This window comes from Sceloporus occidentalis, unplaced genomic scaffold (assembly GCF_023333645.1).
Source record: "Sceloporus occidentalis isolate IW3139 unplaced genomic scaffold, rSceOcc1.0.p SCAF_228, whole genome shotgun sequence".
In the NCBI taxonomy this organism is placed as follows: domain Eukaryota; kingdom Metazoa; phylum Chordata; class Lepidosauria; order Squamata; family Phrynosomatidae; genus Sceloporus; species Sceloporus occidentalis.
The window spans coordinates 819,606-842,500 of record NW_028317208.1 but is presented as its reverse complement, the minus strand read 5'-3'; the positions used below and the strand labels follow the sequence as shown (position 1 = coordinate 842,500).

The 22,895-nt window shown below is 43.1% G+C and overlaps 1 pseudogene; it reads left to right on the top strand.

The window, feature by feature from the left end:
* Positions 1–22,895, top strand: part of LOC149276713 (BMP-2-inducible protein kinase-like) — a 189,581-nt pseudogene that overhangs the window by 51,171 nt on the left and 115,515 nt on the right.

Sequence of the window (22,895 nt, the reverse complement as noted above, 5' to 3'; positions counted from 1 at the left end):
AAACGAAAGCTCTATCTCTCCTTGAAAAAACAATATATAGTTTTCATGGGTACACTGCTCACAGGAACAGAGAATAATCGCTAAACCGACATACTGCAAAAACAGCAAAATTTGAGGTACCAAAACCTGGGATTGAAGGGGTTAATAACTTGGGGTGTATTCTGTCAGACCCTATCGACTTAATTGTCTTTACCTTAGACAACTGAAGTAGAACCTCTGCCTCGATACTCACATGTTTCAAATGACTAATCTTTTTTCCTTCATTTTCATCTGTAAAAACTGAGGCAGTCAATTAGACTTTTTTGTCCTCTTTTACACACCTTCCTTCTTTTGTTTTTAATCTTACCATTCCTTGTTTTACTTTCCTTTTCTCATTTATATATACCGTATTTGCTTGATTATAAGACGACCCCCAAAATCCGAATATTAATTTAGAAAAAGAAAAAGCCTTAATATAAGACGACCCTATAGGAAAAAAGTTTTACTAGTAGATGTTAATTCATGTAAACTATGTAAACTATTTTTTAAATAAAAGGTATGATTGAGAAAAATATTTTTTTTGCTTTTATTTTCCAACCTGCCCCCAGGCTTGGCATTCTGCCCCAGAAATGCCTTATACCCCCTATATGCCACTCTGCCTCCAGATATGCATTTTAACCCCATTTATGCCACTCTGCCTCCAGAAATGCATTATACCCCTATATGCCATTCTGCCCCATAATATGCCTTTTAACCACCTAAATGCCAGAGTATAAGGGTATAAGGCATTTCTGGAGGCAGAGTGGCGCATAGGGGGTCAAAAGGCATATCATGGGGCACAGTGGCATATAGAGGGTTAAAAGGCATATCATGGGGCACAGTGGCATATAGGGGGTATAAGACATTTCTGGGACAGAGTGGCAAGCCTGGGGGCAGATGTGCCTACAGAAATGCCTTATGCCCCCCATTCACCCCCCCCCAAAACAACTTACCGGCCCACTTACAGAAAGGAGGTCATTTAAACAAATGCAAGCTCTTACTATGAGCAAGCTCAGTGAGTGTAGCCACTTACACAGAGCAACACAGTTAATTGAATATAAACCCCACCCTTAACTAATTACACACTAAAAAAAAGGGGGCAACACAGATAACCAAAACAAGACACAAAATTTTGCTTTTGTTTTTTTTTTGTCTTCTTGTCACAAACCCTTTAACCTTCTTATTGTTGGTTGAGATATAAACCCATTATTGGTTTACTTATAATACCACTACAGAAAGCAATTCACTAGGAGAAAAGCAAGCCCTTACTATATACAGCATTGTATCTATGAAACTTCACCTTTAATGTTGATCTCCATATTCTCACCTATTATAGTTGTATTTGAAACACGCATCATTCACATTGCCATTACGAATCTGCTTAAAAACTAGACACCCCAAGGTATTTGAAATGCAGGTATTTTATCCCTTTCCATGCACTGATTTTACCACCAGCCTTCTTGAAACTTTATTGTAGTAATTTTTTTTGGTATTTTTTTCACACACGTTGTACTTCAGGTATAAATTTATCATTCCTGGTGTATGTCCGTGTCAAACACCGCAATATGTGTTCAGTAACATCTCCTGAGTGCAGTGATACCCATGCATGGGTTTGTAGGGTTATTTGGGAGGTGAAAGGCCACCTTTGTGAGGTGTGTATTTTTTTGCCATTTAGACATCTGATCCTACTGCCCCCATGTCCCATATTTGGGATATCTTTGAACCCGGCCAATTCAATTTACCCCATCATACATTTTTTAAAACTAGACACCCTATGGGCATTTATAATGCCAATATTTTCACTCTTTCCATGCGGGAATTTTTGTGAAGATAAAGAATTGTAAGACTTTTTTTTTGGTGACAGTGGGGATTTTTACATGTTACCATATTTTTGCAAAATATTTTTTGAACATTTTTGAAGTTTTTTTTACTTTTTCTTTTTAAATTGTTTAGAATTTTTTTTTTTTTTTACTAATCAAACTGATTAGTGAGCTGGGCTCCATTGACCTTGCATGGTTGGATGCAGTACCTGCATTCAACCTGCAGGAGGAGCTCGAGAGTTCTAACTCATTCAGTTTTCTATTGTTGATGCCATCTTGTGAATGACGGCAACATCATTTACATGATGGCACTTGTGGTTGCTCTTCGGAGCAATCACAAGGCTATCGGGGTAGGGGGGTTGGGTTGCTACATGCCTCAATATCGAGGCGTGTCAGCAACACGGTTTATTCTTCGGAAGCGATTCCGATCGCTTCCTAAGCTGTTTTAGCCGGGCGCCGCCGCAATCCCTCCCTCTTTCGGAGAGGGCTTTCCTCCCTGGATCCACAGTCAGCCTCACTTGTGAGGCTTCCGTGGATGCTGCAAAGCCGCCGATCGCGGCGTTTGCAGCTATTTAACGGCAGCCCGTACATGTACAGGCTTTGTCGTTATCACGTTGCACTGCAAGCCCGTACATGTACGGGCTTTGTCGTTAAAGGGTTAAATACCCCTGTGTTTACAAATAAACCTAATCCTGTTTTCTCTTCAACAGGAGTGCTTTTTGATGCTTGGGGTGGGCCGCTATGATCCTTTATTGTCAGGACAATAGCTACGCTGTGTAGCTAAGCTTCAGCTAGCTACCGTCCCAGCGCAGCTCTGTTGCAGCGGTGTCCCCCCTTCTCTCTACAACGCTAGTTCTGTCTGGCACTGGAGGGGTTAATTGCTGGTGTCCCGACAGGAGGAAGCAACGTTTGGCAGGAGTACCCAGTCGGGGTACAGGGTGTCCCGTCACAGTTTAAACACCTAAAAAAAAGTTTTACTTTCCATACCAAGTAGCACAATGTTAACACCTTAGGGGTTTATTTGCTACAAAGTTGCAGGTGAGTTGAAAAGTGTTTTCTCTCACCAACTTAACCATGCATTAAGTGCTGTGCTGCATTTTGGCATTTCATAATGCACTAGAAAGTTTGAGATTATATAAAATATGTATTTTCTCCTTTTATGTGAATAAACCCTCCCCCGTCATGATACAAAAATGTTTAAATTGCTTTCTAGATTAAACTATGCTCTTCCTTGTAAATAATACAATTAAAGCAATGTCTTTTTTCAGCAACAAAAGTCAAATTGGCTCTGTAAAATAACCAGATTTTTTCTACTTTCAGGTTGAGAACATTTTGCTAAATAATGATGGGAACTATGTCTTGTGTGATTTTGGTAGTGCTACAAATAGGTTTCTTAATCCACAGAGAGATGGGGTTACTATTGTGGAGGAAGAAATTAAAAAGTAAGTACATTTTCTAATTGGACACAAACAAAATAATTGTATTTGACCTTGGCTGTTCATGAACTTTGTATCCAGAAACAAGGGAGAAGATAGAAGAAAGAAGATGCAGATGAAAATTCTGACGTTTTTGCTACAGTGAAGGAAAAGATTATTTTATCCCTTGCTGATTTTGTACGTTTGCCCACTGACAAAGACATGATCAGTCTATAATTTTAATGGTAGGTTTAATTGAACAGCGAGAGACAGAATAACAACAAAAAATACTTATTTATAACTTATTTGAAATGCGCTATTCCAGATTTTTTGGTTGTTGTTCTGTCTCTTATTTAGACTGGTATTATAGACTGATCATGTCTTTGTCAGTGGGCAAACGTACAAAATCAGCAGGGGGATCAAATAATTTTTACCTTCACTGTACGTTTTTTTTTTTTTTGTTTGTTTTTTTATGATTTGGGGGTTTGGTCTCGTTTTCGGGGCTTCGTACAAATGGCTTAATTTACCAAAATTCAGTAAATTTGCAATTCATATGAATAGAAACCATTTAAACAATCTAGTCTGCCTATTTGTAAAGACCTTAATCAGTCCTTGGTCTTGTATTAGATTCAGGATAGTTTTATGCGTATTTCATGCATGTTTAAGTTCCAGAATGCCCTTTGTGGTAAAAACAGGAAAAAGGAACTAAGCTCACCAGAACTACTTGCTGTTTATAATTTCAATCCATACAGCAGAACAGCAAACCACAAATATTTTGTGTATAAATACCCTTTGTTAATGCGTGCAATCTCTCCATCCGACATATGCATAATACCCAAATTTAAAAGGATCAACCCATCGTGTTGGCGGTCTGACCAGCTCTGTGGCCCCACACAGTTTAAATCTGAAAACAAACAAAAAACAAGCATGTAAGCCCTGCTAATGGTGAGACTGGCAAAGCTGTAATAATAGGGATATACACCGATCAGCCATAACATTATAACCACCTGCCTAATATTGTGTAGGTTCCCCTTTTGCCACCAAAACAGCCCTGACCCGTTGAGGCATGGACTCCACTAGACCTCTGATGGTGTGCTGTGTTATCTGGCATCAAGATGTTAAGAGACGTTTCGACTAAGAGATCTGGGGAATTTGGAGGCCAAGTTAACACCTTGAACTCGTTGTTGTTACTCAAACCATTCCTGAACAATTTTTGCTTTGTGGCAGGGCACATTATCCTGCTGAAAGAGGCCAATGCCATCAGGGAATACCGTGTCAATAAAGAGGGGACAAGAGGGTCTTCAACAATGCTTAGGTAGGTGGTGCGTGTCAAAGTAATAACCACATGAATGGATGCCCAAAGCATGGCACTGCCTACACTGGCTTGCCTTCTTCCCATAGTGCATCCTGGTGCCATGTTTTCTCCAGGTAAGCGATGCACACGCACCCTGCCATCTACATGATATAAAAGAAAACGAGATCCATCAGACCAGGCCACCTTCTTCCATTGCTCCGTGAACCACTTATTACGCCCTTTAGGCAGTGGACAGGGTTCAGCATGGGTACACTGACACTGACTTGAGGCACTCTGTGTTCTGTCACCTTTCTGTCAGAACCAGTATCAACCTTTCAGTAATTTGAGCTACAGTTGCTATCCCCTTGGATTTGACCACATAGGCTAGCCTTCGCTCCACCCACGTGCATCAGTGAGCCTTGGCAGCCCATGACCCCATAGGCGGTTCACCACTTTTCCTCCCTAGGTACTGACCACTGCAGATCGGGAACACTCCACAAGAGCTGCAGTTTTGGAGATGCTGTGATCCAGTCCCCTAGCCATCACAATTTGGCCCTTGTCGACACATCAACTTTGAGCACAAAATGTTCGCTTTCTGCCTAAAATGTACCCCCGCTGACCGGCGCCATGATAACAAGATTATCAGTGTTATCCATTTCACCTGTCAGTGGTCATAATGTTATGGCTGATTGGTGTAAAGCTAATACATTGGAATTCACAGTGATTAGGTCGGTGGTAGCAAACTCTGCTACAGTGCAAGGAAAATAAAGTAAAAAGAAAAGCATTGAGCTACACAGTAGCAAATATAAATAATGGGGCATACATCAAGAAACAGCTGTGTAGGAGGAATAAAACTGGATGAGGAACAGTCAAAATCACTAAGAAGGTGAGGTTGGTGAAGGCAAGACTGAGACCAGCAACAAGACACAGTGTAGTTATATCTCTGAACGCACAACATGTCGAACCTTGAAGCAGATGGCCTACAGCAGCAGAAGACCACCCTGGGTGCCACTCCTGTCGGCTAAGAACAGGAAACTGAGGCTACAATTCGTACAGGGTCACCAAAAATGGAAAATGGAAGACTGGAAGAACATTGCCTGGTCTGATGAGTCCCGATTCCAGCTGCGACATTCAGATGGCAGGGTCAGACTTTGGCATAAGCAACATGAAAGCATGGATCCATCTTGCCTTGTATCAACAGTTCAGACTACTGGAGTATTGTTGTTGACCATGTCCATCCCTTTATGACCACAGTGTACCCATCTTCTGATGGCTACTTCCAGCAAGATAATGCATCATGTCACAAAACTCACATCATTTCAAACTGGTTTCTTGAACATGACAATGAGATTACTGTACTCCAATGGCCTCCACAGTCACCAGATCTCAATCCAATAAAGCACCTTTGGGATCTGGTGGAATGAGAGATTTGCATCACGGATGTGCAGCCGACAAATCTGCAGCAACTGCGTGATGCCGTCATGTCCATATGGGCCCAAATCTCTGTGGAATGTTTCCAGCACCTTGTAGGAAGTATGTCACAAAGAATGAAGGCAGTTCTGAAGGCAAAAGGGGGTCCAACCTGGTACTAGCAAGTTGTACCTAATAAAGTGGCCAGTGAGTGTATATACATATATTGTATTTTATTGTATTTTATTGTATCTTTTTATGTGACAACACTGCAGAAATGCCACTCTGCTACATTGTAAAGTAGTGAGTGTACAGCCTGTAAACAGTGTAAATTTGCTATCCCCTCAAAATAACTCAACACCTTTGCAACAAAAGTGAGTACACCTCTAAGTGGATTGGGCCCAATTAGCTATTTCCCCTCCCCAGTGTCATGTGACTTGTTAGTGTTACAAGGTCTCAGGTGTGAATGGGGAGCAGGTGTGTTAAATTTGGTTTTATCGCTCTCACACTGTCTCATACTGGTCACTGGAAGTTCAACATGGCACCTCATGGCAAAGAACTCTCTGAGGATCTGAAAAAAAGAATACCAACATGTACTGTGACATACTGAAGCAGAGCATGATCCCCTTCCTTTGAAGACTGGGCCGCAGGTCAGTATTCTAACATAACAACTCCAAACACACCTCCAAGATGACCACTGTCTTGCTAAAGAAGCTGAGGGTAAAGGTGATGAACTGGCCAAGCATGTCTCCAGACCTAAACCCTTTTGAGCATCTGTGGGGCATTCTCAAACGGAAGGTGGGGCAGCGCAAGGTCTCTAACATCCACCAGTTCCATGATGTTGTCTTGGAGGAGTGGAAGAGGACTCCAGTGGCAACCTGTGAAACCCTGGTGAACTCCATGACCAAGAGGGTTAAGGCAGTGCTTGAAAATAATGGTGGCCACACAAAATATTGACACGTTGGGCCCAATTTGGACTCACTTTTGTTGCCAAGGTTTAGACATTAATGGCTGTGTGTTGAGTTATTTTGAGGGGACAGAAAATTTACACACTACATTGTAGCAGTGTCATTTCTTCAGTGTTGTCACATGAAAAGATATAATAAAATATTTACAGAAATATGAGGGTGTACTCACTTTTGTGAGATACTGTGTGTGTGTGTGATAGATATATATAGTTTATTTAAACTAAATCCGCAAACTCTATTTACTAGCGTTTACCTAATATTGTTATATATCTAACATTTCCAAGCATTGAAAAAGCCTTCTGTTGTTGACAATTTTTTTAAAAAGGGGAAACATTTCAGACAGACGTCCAATCCCATTGATGAAAAGTAACAAGAAGGATACATTTTGCAGCAGCGCAATTGCAGTCTCAGGTTTCTCCTTGAAACAGTGCATTGCATATCCACAGCGGTTTCAGTCATTTGAAACAACATGACATATTAATTACTAGACTTTTTTCGTTTCGTTTTTGCCACATTTGTTTTCAGGCAAATAATTTAAATTTCCTGGCCGTTCAGCTCAGTTAAATTTGGGGGCGTTTTTTTTTTTTTTTTTTAATTTAGAATGACATTCGGGGGTGTTCCTAAAGAAGGGAGGTCCCTGACACCTTCTTTCATTATAGAAATTTAAAAAAGGTTCCCGCAGAGTAAGGATGGTTAAAGAGGTGCTGCAGCAGTAGAAGCAGTAGGGCACTGGGCCTAGGCAGGCAGACACTGGCAGATGATACACACATGTAGCTCAATGCAATAGGACTGAATTTCTATAATATTAGAGAGTTTAAAAGAAAAGGTTCCCCCAGAGTAAGGATGATCAAAGAGGTGCAATAGCAAAAGTAGTAGTAGGGTACTGAGCCTGTGCAGGCAGGCGCTGACAGATGATTGGAACATGCAGCCCCATGGAGCAGGATTGAATTTCCACCACAGTATTGTAGAATTTTTTTAAGAAAAAGTTTCCCCCGAAAAAGAACGACTAAAGAGGTGTAGTAGCAAAGCACTGGGCAGGGGAGCTCTGGCAGGTGCAGCCCTATGAAGCAGGACTGAATTTTCACCACAAATTATATAAATTTTAAAAAAAAAAGGTTCCCCCAGAGTAAGGATGGTCAACGAGGTGCAGCAGCAGCAGTAGTAGCACTGGACCTGAACAGGCACTGGCAGATGATCGGAACATGCAGTACCGTGGCGCAGGACTGAATTTAACAAAAATGATCACTTAGAGTAAGGAAGCAACAACAGCATTAGACCTCTGCTCTGATCAGAGGACATGGAGTGAAGAGTCCACTGCTGCTTTAGGATCCGTTCCATCATGTCCAGGATGGAGTTCCAGCGGGTGACTAAATCCTGAGGTAGATGGTGGTGGAGTAAACCTGCCTGCTCCTCCCTCAGCTGCTTGCTTGCTTGCCTTTACGCTGCGGTGAAAGTGCCAGGCACTGTTTCAAAAGCCCACACTGCCCATGAGTTGGAATAGCTGCCCTTACCACCAAGTGTAGTAAACACTTGGTGGTACCCACAAAGTCCCCATCTCTATCCACTTCCACCATGTTTGCTGCCCCATCAGTAACCACCATTCCCATTTCTACAGCTGTGACTGCCTGAGGTCCAATCCACTGCACCAGCTGATGTGTGCTGCTCATCCATAACCTCAGCAAGTAGGAAGGATCTATAACCCTGCTGCCCTTCTCTTCCAGTTCCGCCCATCCTTTCATCCCATGTGCCTCTGCCTACACCGTATACAGTGGTGCTGTCCTTGTCCTCCAAATATTTGGGCAGCCACTAATGTGTCATCAGTGAAAAAAAGGCATGCTGCGCACTGGTGGATGATTTGTTCATCTGCCTTGGACAGCTCGGCCTACAACAATGACACACAAGACTAAAGGGAGGGAACTACAGCTAAAGGTGGTACAATAGGGTAGGTGGTAGTGGGGAGCGAGAGCCTCGAGCAGCTGCCTTAAAGGGATCCTCCTCAATCATGGAAAAGGAAGCACCTCCAACAGCGATATGCTGACCAAGCAGTCGTGTCACCTAATTTGACTGCTGCTTTGACATGCCCCTTGAATGGAAAGCCCCAAAGTATTCTATAGTAGGCTGGTGCATTGGCCCTACCTGTCTCTAGGAATCAGTCACACTCCTCAAGAAGGCTGAGGCCTCACCATACTCTTTGCTCTGGCAGCTGCTGGTGGGTTTGCTGTTGTCATCTGTGATGGACCGACCAGGGACCTCAGGTTGTCCCTCTCCACCAAAAGTGACTTCTCCCTTCAGGACAATAATTCCCCGCAATCCGCAGGCAATATCCCCAAGCAAAGTAAAGGGATATCACTATACAGTACCCAAATAACAAGGCAAGACTAGTCTTTAGGTACAACAAGTGGAGAACTGATTTATTTTAGACATAGACGGCTGGATATATCTAATATTTAATGTAATGCCACCTGCATCCCCTCCCTGGTGATCCTGCTGGAGGGATGGGCCGGTTGCACAGGCTCTCAAGCACTTGCTCAGCTGCTGAGGAGTGACGGTGCCTGCGTCCCCTCCCTGGTGCTCCTGTTGCCACTGGGAGGAAGGACAGGTTCTTCCGTGCCCGGACATGTGAGCTGCCGCTGGGGAGACTGGCAGGCTGCGCCATCTCTCATGCTGGGGAGTGATGCAACCTGCACCCCCTCCCTGGTGCTTCTGCCGCTGGGGAGATGGGCCGGCGGCGCGGTCTCCCAGGCCGTCTGTCAGCCGCTGGGGAGGGAGGACGGTATCGTCAGCAACCTCAATTGGGATCTGCCGCTGGGGAGTGAGGGCAGGTTCTTCAGCTCCCGAATCTGTGAGCTGCCGCTGGGGAGACTGGCCGGCTGCACCAGCTCCCGTGCACTCACTCAGCCGCTGGGGAGTGATGCCGCCTGTATCCCCTCCCTGGTGCTTCTGCTGCCGCTAGGGAGATAGACCGACTGCACCATCTCCCAGGTCATCGGTCAGCTGCTGGGGAGGGAGGACGGTATCCTCAGCAACCTCAATTGGGATCTGTCGCTGGGGAGCGAGGACAGGTTCTTCCGCTCCCGGATCTGTGATCTGCCGCTGGGGAGACTGGCCAGCTGTGCCATCTACTGGGTACTCACTCATCCGCTTGGGTAGCAGTGGTGTTAGTGTATTTTTTTATCTTTTTTTTCCATTCGTTATGTATGAAGGGAAACCGGTGGCATAGGTTTGCTGCTGCTGCTTTTGCACAGCTGAAGGAGGAACACATTTAACAGTGAAACTGGAAGATATGTCGCTTGACTCCAAGTCTCATAATGTAAATCCAGTACATTGTCGTTGTCACGGAGCTGGCTAGTCCGACCGACTACCTCCGCTGTCTTGTGCTCCCTTAGCCTGGGACAACACACTTTCCCCGGTTCCCCAGTCACTAGCCGAAACTCAGTGTAGGGTAAAACCAAACGAAAACTGATTTATTTTAGACACACAGAGCTGGATATATCCAGCAAAACACACATTAACATAAAACAAGATATTGGGACACAAACCTCCCCCTTAATCTGCCTCTCAGAGACAACAGGGGCAGTAACGGGATTAACAATACAATAGGGGGGAGACTGATTTATACAACATTAAACATCAAAGAATGGTGGTCACTCCCTGGTGGCAGATCCTGGCTGTCTGCCGGAGATAATCCCCTCAGCCAGTGATGAGATGATACTGCTGGGGGTAGCCACAGAAGTCTCTACAAACCCAGGGCCCATAGTCAATAGGGAGGAGGCTGGCAGTCAGGCTTCTCCAGTGGCCCCAGTGATGGAGGCTTCCGTCACAGTCGTTATTAAAGATGACCATATCCTTTTTAACCTTGCGGAGTAAGGTCCACTACTGCTGCAAGAGTAGACCTTCTCTCTTCTCCCTCTCTTCTGGGGCAAACATAAATCTATCATCTGACAGTGGTTGCACTGGTAGTAGTGGTTTTATTCCGTGCTTCACGGAGGTGAACAAGATTTTAGCACTAGTAGTAGATTTAGGATGTTTGTCGGTACTGCTGCGGGTGCTGCATGCGACTTGTGTTAGGGGTAGTTCAACTTCTGATTTAGTCACCAGTTTTTATTATTCAGCAATGCATTGAAGATAATAAAAATATTTTGTGTTGTCTACAAATTAGAGGTTTGGCTACCAGCGTAAAAAAGGTTTTCAATTTTAATCAACTAAAAGACAGTAACACTGCGCTCAAGCCCATATAGCTTTCAGGCGGGTCAGAAAGTGAATCCTCGCTGCAGAAACTGGGAAAGGCTGCTACTAGCGGACGACATGGTTTGGCTAGTACTAGTGCAGTGTCCAGCTGCTGCAGGACTACATCCCCCATAATGCTCTTTCAGCTAAGGGGCTGGCTGAGGAGGATGGGAGATGTAGTCCTGCAGCAGCTGGAATGCCACCGGTTGGACGCCCCTGTTCTAATGTAAATGGGAAATTGTCTTAAACCAGGGCTCAACAAATCCCAAGCGCCAGGTCGCCATGGCGAATCAGAATTTTGTCCTGGCGCCTAGGTGTTTGTCAGCTTGTGATCGCGGGGGGCGCTGCTGCTGCTGTCTGCCCAGGAGTCTGGGCAGACAGCACAGCCACTCAGAGCCCGCCCCCGAGCCTGAGATCACTCCCACGGAGTGATCCTGTAGGCTGAAACCACGATTGCATGAAAACCTGCAATCGCGTTTTCAGCTGCCACAGGCTGCTTCAGGAAAGGGGGTTGAGTGTTGATTGGGTCCCCACACAAGTGTGAGGACCTGACACAACACCCCCCTGCTGCCTGATCGCTCCATGAGAGCGAAACTGCAGCGTTAACCCCTTCAATGCCGCGATCGCAGCATTTAGGGGTTAATTCCTGTTTTGTAAGGGGCTCTGCTGCTGGTGGTGTGCCTGGAAGCCCAGGCAGACCAGCAACAGCAAAAACGAGCCCCCACAAGCCCTTTGATGATTCCTGTAGGCATGGAAGCCTACAGCAGTCATCAGAGACTCCCCCTGCAATGGCTGGTCTATAGACCACCAATTGCGTCCCAGCTGCCAGAGGCAGCTTCAGGGACAAGGGGAGAGGGTTCTTTGGTCTCCACATGAGTGTAGAGACCAGCCCCAACACCCCCCTGCTGCCTGATCGCTCCATGAGAGCGACAGTGCAGCGTTAACCCCTTCAATTCCACAATTGTGTATAATACATTCGTGGCATTGCAGAGGTTAACATTTGTCCCCACAAGCTTGTGGGGACTAAATATCAGTCAATGCTGTGCTCCAATGGAACATCACCATTGAAAGTGTTAAAAATAAATAAATAATAATAAAAAAACAACAACAACAAAAACCAGGTCAAATGCTGTGATTTTAGTAAGTGGGCTGATAATGATCAGATCACTCCTGACCAACTGTTAGTTTAACCCCTTCAATCCCCTATAGACGTACCGGGACGTCCAAAAAACGCCCACAAAGAAACCCCTATGGACGTCCCGGTACGTCCAGCCCTTCGTGCAGCGTCAGGGACACATCCCTGCCGCTGCACGGGAGACCAGGCTGTCGTTTGACAGCCTGGACTCCCCCCTGGCAGCAGAAGCCATCATCGCCGGCTTTCTGCTGCCCGATCTCCCGTAACAGCTTCCGGCATGAAAGCCGGTAAGCTGTTACGGTTGAAAGTGCAACTGCGCGATCGCGCAGTTGCAAACGCGCGATCGGGCATTCCCTTCCGGGTTATGTCACTGCTAATGTAACCCGGAAGGTCATCGGAGGACAGGATATCCGCTGCGGGGATATCCTGCCCTCCGATGAGGCACAGAGACGCTACGATCTATATGCAGGTCTGTGAGGACCTGCATAGAGATCACAGTGTGATCGGTGCAGGGGGATCGCGGGGAGGGGAGTGAGAAACCATGTCTCTCACCCCCCCTCCCGTCCTGAAAGAGAAAAGCAGGAAAAAAAAAAAGTTAATTCATTTAAAAAATAATATTAAATAAATCATTAAAATAATAATATATATAATACAAAAAAAAAATATAATGTGAGCTGTGATGTCATTGTGACATCACTGGCATGTTCAGGAGGTCCCTAGGAGGACCTCTAACCATTTCTGTGTAAAAATAATATATAAAAAATAAAAAAATGTAAAAAAAATTAAAATAAAAAAATATATATAAAAAAAGATAATAAAAAAATTATTAAAAAACCTTACTTCCCATTGCCCTAGCATAACATCTAGCCAGTATAACCCTTCTACCCCGTTCACAACCCCCAAACCAGTTAAGCCATAGGCATAAAAATTATACAAAATTGTGCACCTTATAGTATGCTCCCTGGTGCTGGGAAAGTCTGGAAAATCTATATAAACTAGGTATTTCTGAAATCAGGACACCTGAATTGATAAACTTGGAGGGGATTTTCCATCACTTTACCTAATTTTGTGAGGATTCAGAGGGAAAATGTAAAAAAAAATTAGTTTAATTCGCTAGTTTTTACTAAATTTTCAGCTAATCATCCAACTATGGTATCAAACGAAAGCTCTATCTCTCCTTGAAAAAACAATATATAGTTTATATGGGTACACTATTCACAGGAAAAGAGAATCATCGCTAAACCGACATACCCCAAAAATGGCAAAATTGCTCTGGGCTTTGAGGTACCAAAAACCCCTGGGATCAATCCCAGGGGTTAAAAAAAAAATCCTGGCTCCTAACTTTTTTAGTTGGCGTCTAGATTCACAACAAATTTGTCAAGCCCTGTCTTAAACTATCCAGGAACAGGTTTACGCTGAAAGACAGTCACACTGTGCAGAAATCCAGTAGAATGCCTGGCTTTGTCACCAATATTTATTTACCACAAAAAAATGAAAGTGATTATGAATAAAGATAAACAAATATAGCAATACTGATAATCAGAATAATATATGGAATATTAAATAGAATTAAAGCAATAATATAGAAGAATTATGGACAAACCTGGTGATATGTAAAACTAGTGACATTTGTATTAAAGCTATACAACAAAAGACAGTTATCTGATAAGCCTTCGTCAGGACTTTAATCAATTTTCCCTGCATTGTAATCCGCATAAAGAAAAAAAAAAGGGGTCGATCCAGCACTTGAATGAAAAAACTTCCGACTTTATTTAACTTCAATAATAAAAAGCATAGTTCACACCTCACTGCACCTATGTGCACAGGAGACCGAAAATCTGAACGCGTTTCGAACGGCACCCCGCTCTTTATCACAGATTGTAATCCACATACCTGGGAACACTTCGGGTTTCGCCTAGACACTCTGAATGTAGCCCTGCTTCTCCTGGTCACTACGGAAAAACTCTGGGCTGTGGGAGTGGCGTTGTCACACACCCCATTCCCTGCCCTCCTCTAACAATTGTCTGCTTCCTGCAAAATCAGCAGTACCGCCCATTGATGTCAGTGTCCTCCTACCGGAAAGTTCCCAAGTATATAAATCCTGGCCTAGGACAACCAAGTACAATGTGTGTGGAAAAAATATGCAAAAAAATACTACAACAAACTTTGACAAAGGCTGGTGGTAAAATATGTGCGTGGATACCAGTGTCTATTTTTCTAAAATATATGATTTGATAGGGTAAATTTAATTGGCCGTCTTCAAAGATCTCCCAGATAGGACATATCCTACCCCCCCCCCAAATGTGGCGTTTTAGTCTTTAAACAACCCAACAAACCAATGTACTGCACTCGGGAGATGCTGCTGAACACATATTGAGGTGTTGTTTGACAGTGACATACAAGGAGCTACCTGAAGTAAAATGCATGTGAAAAAAATACTACCAAAATTTGACAAAGGCTGGTGGTAGAATTAGTTCATGGAAAGAGTTAAAAACTAGCATTTGAAATATCCTGGGTTGTCTAGTTTTTAAACATATATTGTTTGATGGGGTAAATTGAAATGGCCGGCTTCAAATAACTCTTAAATAGGACATGGGGCAGTATAATCATAAAAATAGCTTTGAAATAACAACATTGGGTACTTCCAAACTCAAGACTAATATTATAATCTATGTAGCAGGTTTTTTTAAAAGATATTTTAAATCAAAGTCAGAAAAAAGTAAAATAGATGATATGATAAAAATAATCTAAAGAAAGCCCTGCTTGTTGCTATAAAATACACATAAAAATGTAAGTTAGTATAAAAAAATAACCTTGTTTCAAATGGTGTGTGCCTTTTTTAAATTCACAATCCTTTTCTATGACTGCATGTCTGTATATTATGGACAATCATTGCAATGTGAATTCTGTTTTATAAGAGCATGTCCTACCAATCTCGGCTGTGTGGAAAACCCAGTATAAGGAACTAAGAATTATGCTTGTGTGTATTGGAGGGAATCTGCTGGCAGACTTCATCTGTTGCCAGATATTACTGTGTAGACTGTATGTGTTAGAGAAAAGCAGGTTGTGATCGCTAATTTGAGCAGTTTTTCCAGAGCCATCATTGGTCTGCTGGGTCAATATTCCTAACCTATTTGGAATTAAAAAGTTACATACATTTACATCTATCTGGAAAGCCCTGGCTCTATTTAGACGACAGGGCGGCATGTGGTTGTGGGGATTGGGGTCAGGTAAAGGTCAGCATTCAGGTCAGGCAGGTTAATAAAAAAAAAAAAAAAAAAAAAAAATGTGTGTAGAAGTTTCTAGTTGCGCTCGCGCCGCTTGGTATTGCCGCCTTTTTTATGATTAGTGCGCTCGAGGGCACCGCGAGCCGCTTAGTTACGCCCCCCCTTTTGCGCGCCTTGCGCTCGCGGCTGTCTCGCGCTGCGCTAAGGGCGGGAATTTACGCTATAAATAGAGCGTCCCTGAGGTACACCTCACTTACCTGCGGCGAACCGCTAGCTGTCTGCACTGACCTTTCATAGAGTCTGGTGAGCAGCGGCATAGCGGGAGAGCCAAAGGTTGGAAGATGGAAGAGCTGCTGTTGAGGCGCCCACCCTCCCACCCAATTGTTAATCTTTATCTGTAACTATTTATGTCGTGGCTTTTATTGAGTTAAGGTTGCCCTTTTTATATTTAAAAAAAGAAAAAAAAAAAAAAAAGAAATTAAAAGAAGGGGTGAACCGGTGGTGCATTTTGCTGTCCTGGCTTTAGGGCGGATGGCAGGCTAAGGGTTAAAGTGGATTGCACTCTGGGGCTTGGGCCAGGAGTTGCTTTTTACGGTTACAATGTTGCAAGGTTAAGTGTGTAAGTTGTTAATTTAATGGTAAGCTAAATAAAAGACCACGGCCTGTTTATCCAATTGAAAGTTTCAAGTGTCTTTATTTATGCGTTCGGGTGTGTGAGTCTATTCCATTGTCTGGTTTATATCCCTTACAATCACATGCATATCTCAGCCTAAATTTCTAAGTGCTTTGGAAATTTTACACTTCTATGAATTAAGAGCAATGCTGTTTTTACATAGTCTCTCCCCTTATTGTCTCTCTCACCCCACACCTCTTTCTGTCTTATACATGTATTTTCACTCTGAGATGCAATAAAATGGTGCAAGCTTATATATGTGATTTTTTTTTTTAGGCACTTGGCTGTTTACTATACAAGCTGTGTTTCTTTAGTCTCCCATTTGGGGAGAGCCAGGTCGCTATTTGCGATGGAAGTTTCACCATCCCTGATAATTCACGTTTTGACCACAAACTTCACTGTTTGATAAGTAAGTTAAAAAATTAAAAATTTTATTCTTTTTCCGTGACCAATTTATGACAGATGGTTATTTTACGACTCATAAACGTTTGCACATAAAAAGCCTGCCAAAGATTATCTGGAATGTATTTTATTATTGTTGTTTTATGATCCTGTTTGTGCCTACACTTCTCAGTCCCCAGGCAGACAAAATATTTTTATTTTCTTTTATACTTTTTAGTAATAGTAACATTTTAGGTCTGCTTTAGTTTCTGTAACTCAGGTAGAGCAAGATTAATTATTCATTTATATGAAAATATACATTTAGGCTTACAGATTTAGATGTGGTTATTGAGAAAACAAAATTCCCAAATTTAAAAAAAAAAGTATATAACAATCTGATAGAGTGGTACAGTGCTCTAATAAAGTAAATGTATACTTTGAGGTTTGTATGCGTCTGGTGTGTATTTTGAGGGTTGTAGGCACCCTTGAATAGGATTAGAAATAATACATCTTTGTTTTGTACATATCATAAATTTGGAATACCACATACACTGGTTGTTTAAAATACCCAAAAACAAACAAAGAATTATCTCCTGATTGGGCTATGTAGTTTGCCCACCTATATCTCTAACTAATCATGGGTACGCAGCTAATCCAGGCATCTGAAAACAAGATACACATCGCAATATCAGTGTTTTGGTAAACCTGGTCTCTCTAGCTCAGTTCAGTAACCTCCTCTCAGGCCACACTCTCTCAGACTAATTGGTCTGAGAGCTATCTTTTATACCACCTGGCCACATCCCTGAATGACTAATTGGTCCCAGGTGTATCTTGTTGTCTCTCTGTCGCTGACATTATAGAAATGTACTATGTCGCCTCTTTTTCTATAAAACCTGTCACACCAACTAATTAATAATATATAAATTATATATAATAGTTTAAGACAAAGTGATTAAACACAAAATGCAGCCTTTAAATTATAGGTTAATTTATTAAAGGTAAAGAGTTAATCAAAACCTATATCCCCATGTGAAAAAGTAATTGCCCCCATAGCTGTTTGTGCTACCCTTGGCGGCAACAACTATAATCAGATGTTTGTAAACAATGGCTGAAATCCCAGAGCCTTAGAAATGGCTTTGGAACCCTTTCTAGACTGATAGATGTTAATGACTGTTTCTTATCTGTTCTCGGATTTCTTTGGATCCTGGCTTTTTTGAGACCTTTTAGCCATCTTCACTTTGCAAGACATGTTCTATTTAATTGCTGGTTAGATTCAACAGCACTGCCAGTTATCATGCCAGAGAGTGCCAATTATTCATTTCATGTGGTTAATTGGTAGATTTAGTGACTATTGGGGGTAGGTAGGTCTTCCTTTTATACATGAAGTTGTCGTTTAAAAAATGCTTTTTGTGTTTACCTAGGTTATCTTTGTCTAATATTAAAATTAGTTTGATGAGCTGAAACATTTAAGTACGAAAAATATGCAAAAATAGAAGAAATTGGGAAGGGGCAAATACTTTTTCACAGCAATGTAGGTTGGAATTGTGTTAGTGTGCAGTCTAAAAAGATCTAAGAAGCCGGTATCTGTATTGAATTGTTTTGTGTTGGGTTATATTTACTCCATGCTGTTCAGAAGGTGCGGTTGTATTTTATCGAGTTAGTGATGTAAACCAATAGGACTTATGTAGGTTTTTAGTCACAATAGTAGTCATATAGAAAGTTTTGTGGGCTTCATCTGTCCACAGTTCTGTTTTTGGTTAAAATTGTGTAGATTGTAACTAGAAAACACTCAAAACAGAATCTGAATTGTCTGGCTTCTTGTAAACCTTTACAGGGTACATGATTGGGTTCCAGCAAGAAGAAAGACCTGACATCTACCAAGTTTCCTATCTTGCTTTCAGACTAGCTAAAAGGGACTGTCCAGTACCCAACATCCTTGTGAGTATTTGCCATCTTATGCATGTTAAACAGATATTTAATAAAGATTCTAGCTTTTTAGCACAGTAATTCTGAAAATGTTTTATTGCGTAGCCATATAAATTGCAAAGTACTATTAAAAAAACAGTGTAGATGAGTCTTCTCCCTTTCAATCCATCCATTTCTTTTTTTTTTTTTTTTTTTTAAACTTCTTTATTCCACGGAGAAGACAAAGCATAAAACATGAGAATAAGTTTACAGCCAGACATTTTGACATGTTGACAAAACTTGACATTTACAGAGACAAGTGATGTACAGCTGCAGTATAACATACAGTACAAACAAAGATCCAGGAGACCAAAAGTAAGGATAAGTGGAGGACATTCATGAAGGCAAACATAAGGTACAAAACCACCGACGCAAAACCACAGGTCACAACACGCAACCATCCCGCCCATCATTAAGATCAAAAGCCCGGGACAGGGAGAGTACCTCTCAGGACTTGAAGGCAGTACCATTCTGTGGTATTAAATGTTTGGTATAACGACAACCTGGTATCACTATCCAGCGTTGCGATAAATGGGGACCAACGGTTAAACAGAAATTTAACCTTGCTTTCCTTATGGAGAACGGCTTCAAGCCAATCCATCTGAAACAGAAGGCGTAATCGCGACAGGACCATAGGCAGTAAAGGTGGCTGAGGAGCAATCCATTGGGACAATATTGCCCGTTTGGCCACTGCCGAGATAGTGAGCAAGAGAGATTTAGCTCTTGCTGCAGAGGGAGGAACAGGATCAGGGATCATACCAAAAATTGCCCTTTCAACAGAAATTACAAAACGAATGCCCAGAGTATCTGTAATGTACAACTGTAGGGCATTCCAGAACGGGACAATAGAACTGCAGGACCACAAGCCGTGAAGAAGATCCGCCCCAGGTGAGCGGCATTTCAGACATCGGGAATGATCATCTAAACCCATTAAGAACCGGAGTTTGGGGGTGACATAGGCTTTATGCAGGATTTTAAGGAACATTTCACCATAATCCCTAGACACCAAGAGTTTGGAATTGCGGGAGTACGCCTAGAGAACTTGTTTTTGACACAGATTTGGAAAATCAGTTTTCCAGGAGGCAATGCCCGCCGTATGGGTCTCCCAATCGATAATTGGGCGAAGCAGGTTATAGATTGTAGACATAGTGAGCAGTGGGGCAGATGATATCGTGATCCGGTCTAAGGGGTGGTTGGAGTTAGCCCCAGAGAGGTGGGGAAGTAGCGCATTAACATAGTTACGGAGCTGGAGGTAGTGAATAGGATGAATTCGAACAGTAGGGAATTTAGCTTGGAACCGCGAGAACGTCAACAGTTTACCCTCTCGCGGGTCAAGGAAGTCACCAACGACCCGACCACCCACCCGGGCGAGTCTCCTAAAGACAACATCCTCCCTCCCGTGTTGGAACTGCGGGTTGCGAACCAAGGGCAAGAACCGGGAATAATGTACCTCCAAGCCCAGGCGACGTCGAACACGCTCCCAGGCCTTCATTGTATGATATAACAACGGATTAGCGACCACATCGGGAGGTAAAGTACTTCTAGGCTGATGCAGGAGAGAGGCCAAAGAAATGGCAGGAAAGAGTTGCTGCTCCAGGGTCACATTGGTGAACCTAGACCTGCCACTCAGCCAATCTGCCACAAAGCGGTAGTTAGAGGCCAGAGCATAATCTAATAGGTTCGGCAAATTCACCCCCCCGTTATGAGCCGGCTGCTGAAGTTTCACCAACGAAATTCTAGCTTTTTTGTTGCACCACAGAAACAGCGCATTATGATATTGGACATCCTTCCTCTTCAAGGTAATGGGCAACATGTGAATCGGGTACAGTAGTTTGGGGAAAAAGGCCATTTTGTATAAGTGACATCTACCTAAGAAGGAGAGATTAAATTTGGACCAAGTTTTAAAAGAGTCTTCCATTTGACGCAACAACGGGGAAAAATTTAGTTTGTAAAGATGTGCCAGATTTATGGGGATGGTAAGACCTAGATACTTCAAGGAGGGAAGTCGAGTCCAATTGAAAGGGAACGCCCCCCCCCAGCCACGTTTAGCCTGCGGGAAAATGGGAAGCGCTTCGGTCTTAAGCCTATTGATTAAGAATCCCGAGGCCTTATGAAATTGGTGAAATAGGGTAAGCAGATGAGGCATCGCCGCTTTGGGATTGGAGAGATATAACAAAAGATCATCAGCAAAGGCGGCAACCTTCAATTCGACAACACCCACCCAGATTCCCTCAAGCTCGGCGGAACGCTCAATAGCACGAACTAGAGGTTCAATCGCCAGATTAAAAAGTAGAGGGGACAGGGGACAGCCTTGGTGAGTACCCCTACCCAAGGAGAACCAGCGGGAGTTCATATTATTCACCGCAACCTGAGCCACCGGGGAATGATACAACGCTCGAAACATTTGTACAAAAGGCAACCCGAAATGATGGTATTTGAAAAAACTAACAAGGTATGGCCAGGAAATTCTATCGAACGCCTTATCAGCATCACAACTAAGTATTATAGAGGCCTTGCTGTTAGTTAGTTTGGCAGTAAGAATAGCTGAGATAAGGCCCCTAATATTTTGAGTAGAGTGGCGCCCTTTTAACAAATCCGGTCTGAGAAGGAGAAGTGAGTGCCATTAGAATAGGTTGCAGTCTAGAGGCCATAATCTTGGTGTATATTTTGAGATCTTGGTTCAAGAGGGAAATAGGGCGATAGGAGGAGAGCAAAGTAGGGTCCCTGTGTGGTTTGGGAAGGACTATGATACGGGAGGCCGTGAAATCCCTCGGGGGGACCTTCCCCTGCAGATATCCATTATAAACATCAGCAAGGTGTGCCGGTAGATACGTAGAGAGAAGTTTATAATACTCGGCTCCCAGGCCATCCGGGCCAGGGGATTTGCCATTAGGAAGGGACTTGATAGCAGTGGCTATCTCAGACGGGGTGAACGGTTTAGTTAAACGCTCACGGTCCGCAGGTGACAGTTTTGGAATATTAGCCCGCCGAAACATTTGAAGCGCTTCATCAGGGTCATTAGGTTCTGAAGAATAAAAATCCTCAAAGTAATTAGCGAAGAGTTGAGTGATTTTAACAGGGTCGGTCTCAACCGACTGAGAAGAATCCTGAAGCCTGGTTACAGCATGATATTTAGATTTAGAGTGACGGATAAGATTGCCCAGAAGCTTGCCAGACCTATTGCCCCAGCGGAAAAAAATATTACGAGTATAATTATAAGAAAGCTGAGCTTTTTCAGTAACCCAGGCATCGTAGAGGGATTTAATCTCTTTATATTTTTTCAAGGTATCTGGACTAAGGTGAGTTTTATGTGCAACATACGCCCTGGAAAGATCGTCAGTAAGCTGGACTAATTTAGCTTCAGCCTCTCTCCTGCGTCGCACAACATAAGCAATGATATGCCCTCTCAGAACCGGCTTAGAAGCACCCCAAAACAAATCAGGGTCGTCAAGATGTTCACGGTTATCATCGACATAAGCATTCCATTTCGCAATCAGGAATTGTTTAAACGCTTCAGACGTGTACAAATAAGTAGGAAATCTCCAATTACGGGACACCTGATACGGGGAAGCGAGACAGAGATCTAACCAGATAGGGGCATGATCAGAGATCACTATTTGGCCTATGTGGGCACCCTTGAACCTGCGCAAAAACGACACCGGTAAGAACAGGTAATCCAGCCTGGAGAAGGAGTTATGGGGGTGGGAGTAAAACGTAAATTTTTTGTCCGTCGGATTAAGAAATCTCCAGGCATCCCGCAAACGAAGGTGATCCAACACGGGTAAGGAGGAGAGCCCGATAGGGCGAGAGGAAGGGCCAGACACATCTAGGGAAACGTTGGCCACTAAATTGAAGTCACCCCCCAGAATAACGTTAGGGGCCGAAATCTCCAGCAACAGTGAGTAAAGTTTGGCCAGAAAAGCGGGCTGATCAGAATTAGGGGCGTAGAGATTGACAAAGGTAAAAGATTCATTAAACAATTTAACCTTAAGAATAATGTAGCGTCCCTCCGGGTCAGCAATCTCGGACTCAATGACAAAGGGCAACCTTTTAGAGAGGAGAATGGTGGCACCCCTAGATTTCTTAGTATACATAGCAGAATAACAAGCTCGAAGCCACGGAGCTTTCAGATCATTTTTAACACGGTCACACCAATGGGTTTCTTGGAGGTAAATAACGTCTGGGTGCATTCGTTTGAGATGGGTAAGTACATTTTTACGCTTAACAGGTGTATTCAAGCCTTCAACATTCCATGATACAATCCGCAAGGAAGAAGGCGCATCACAGCTATTATCAGATCGTACCATAACTACAAGAACAACGAGGCCAGGAGGTCACCCGATGCCCCGCTGAGGAAAAGAT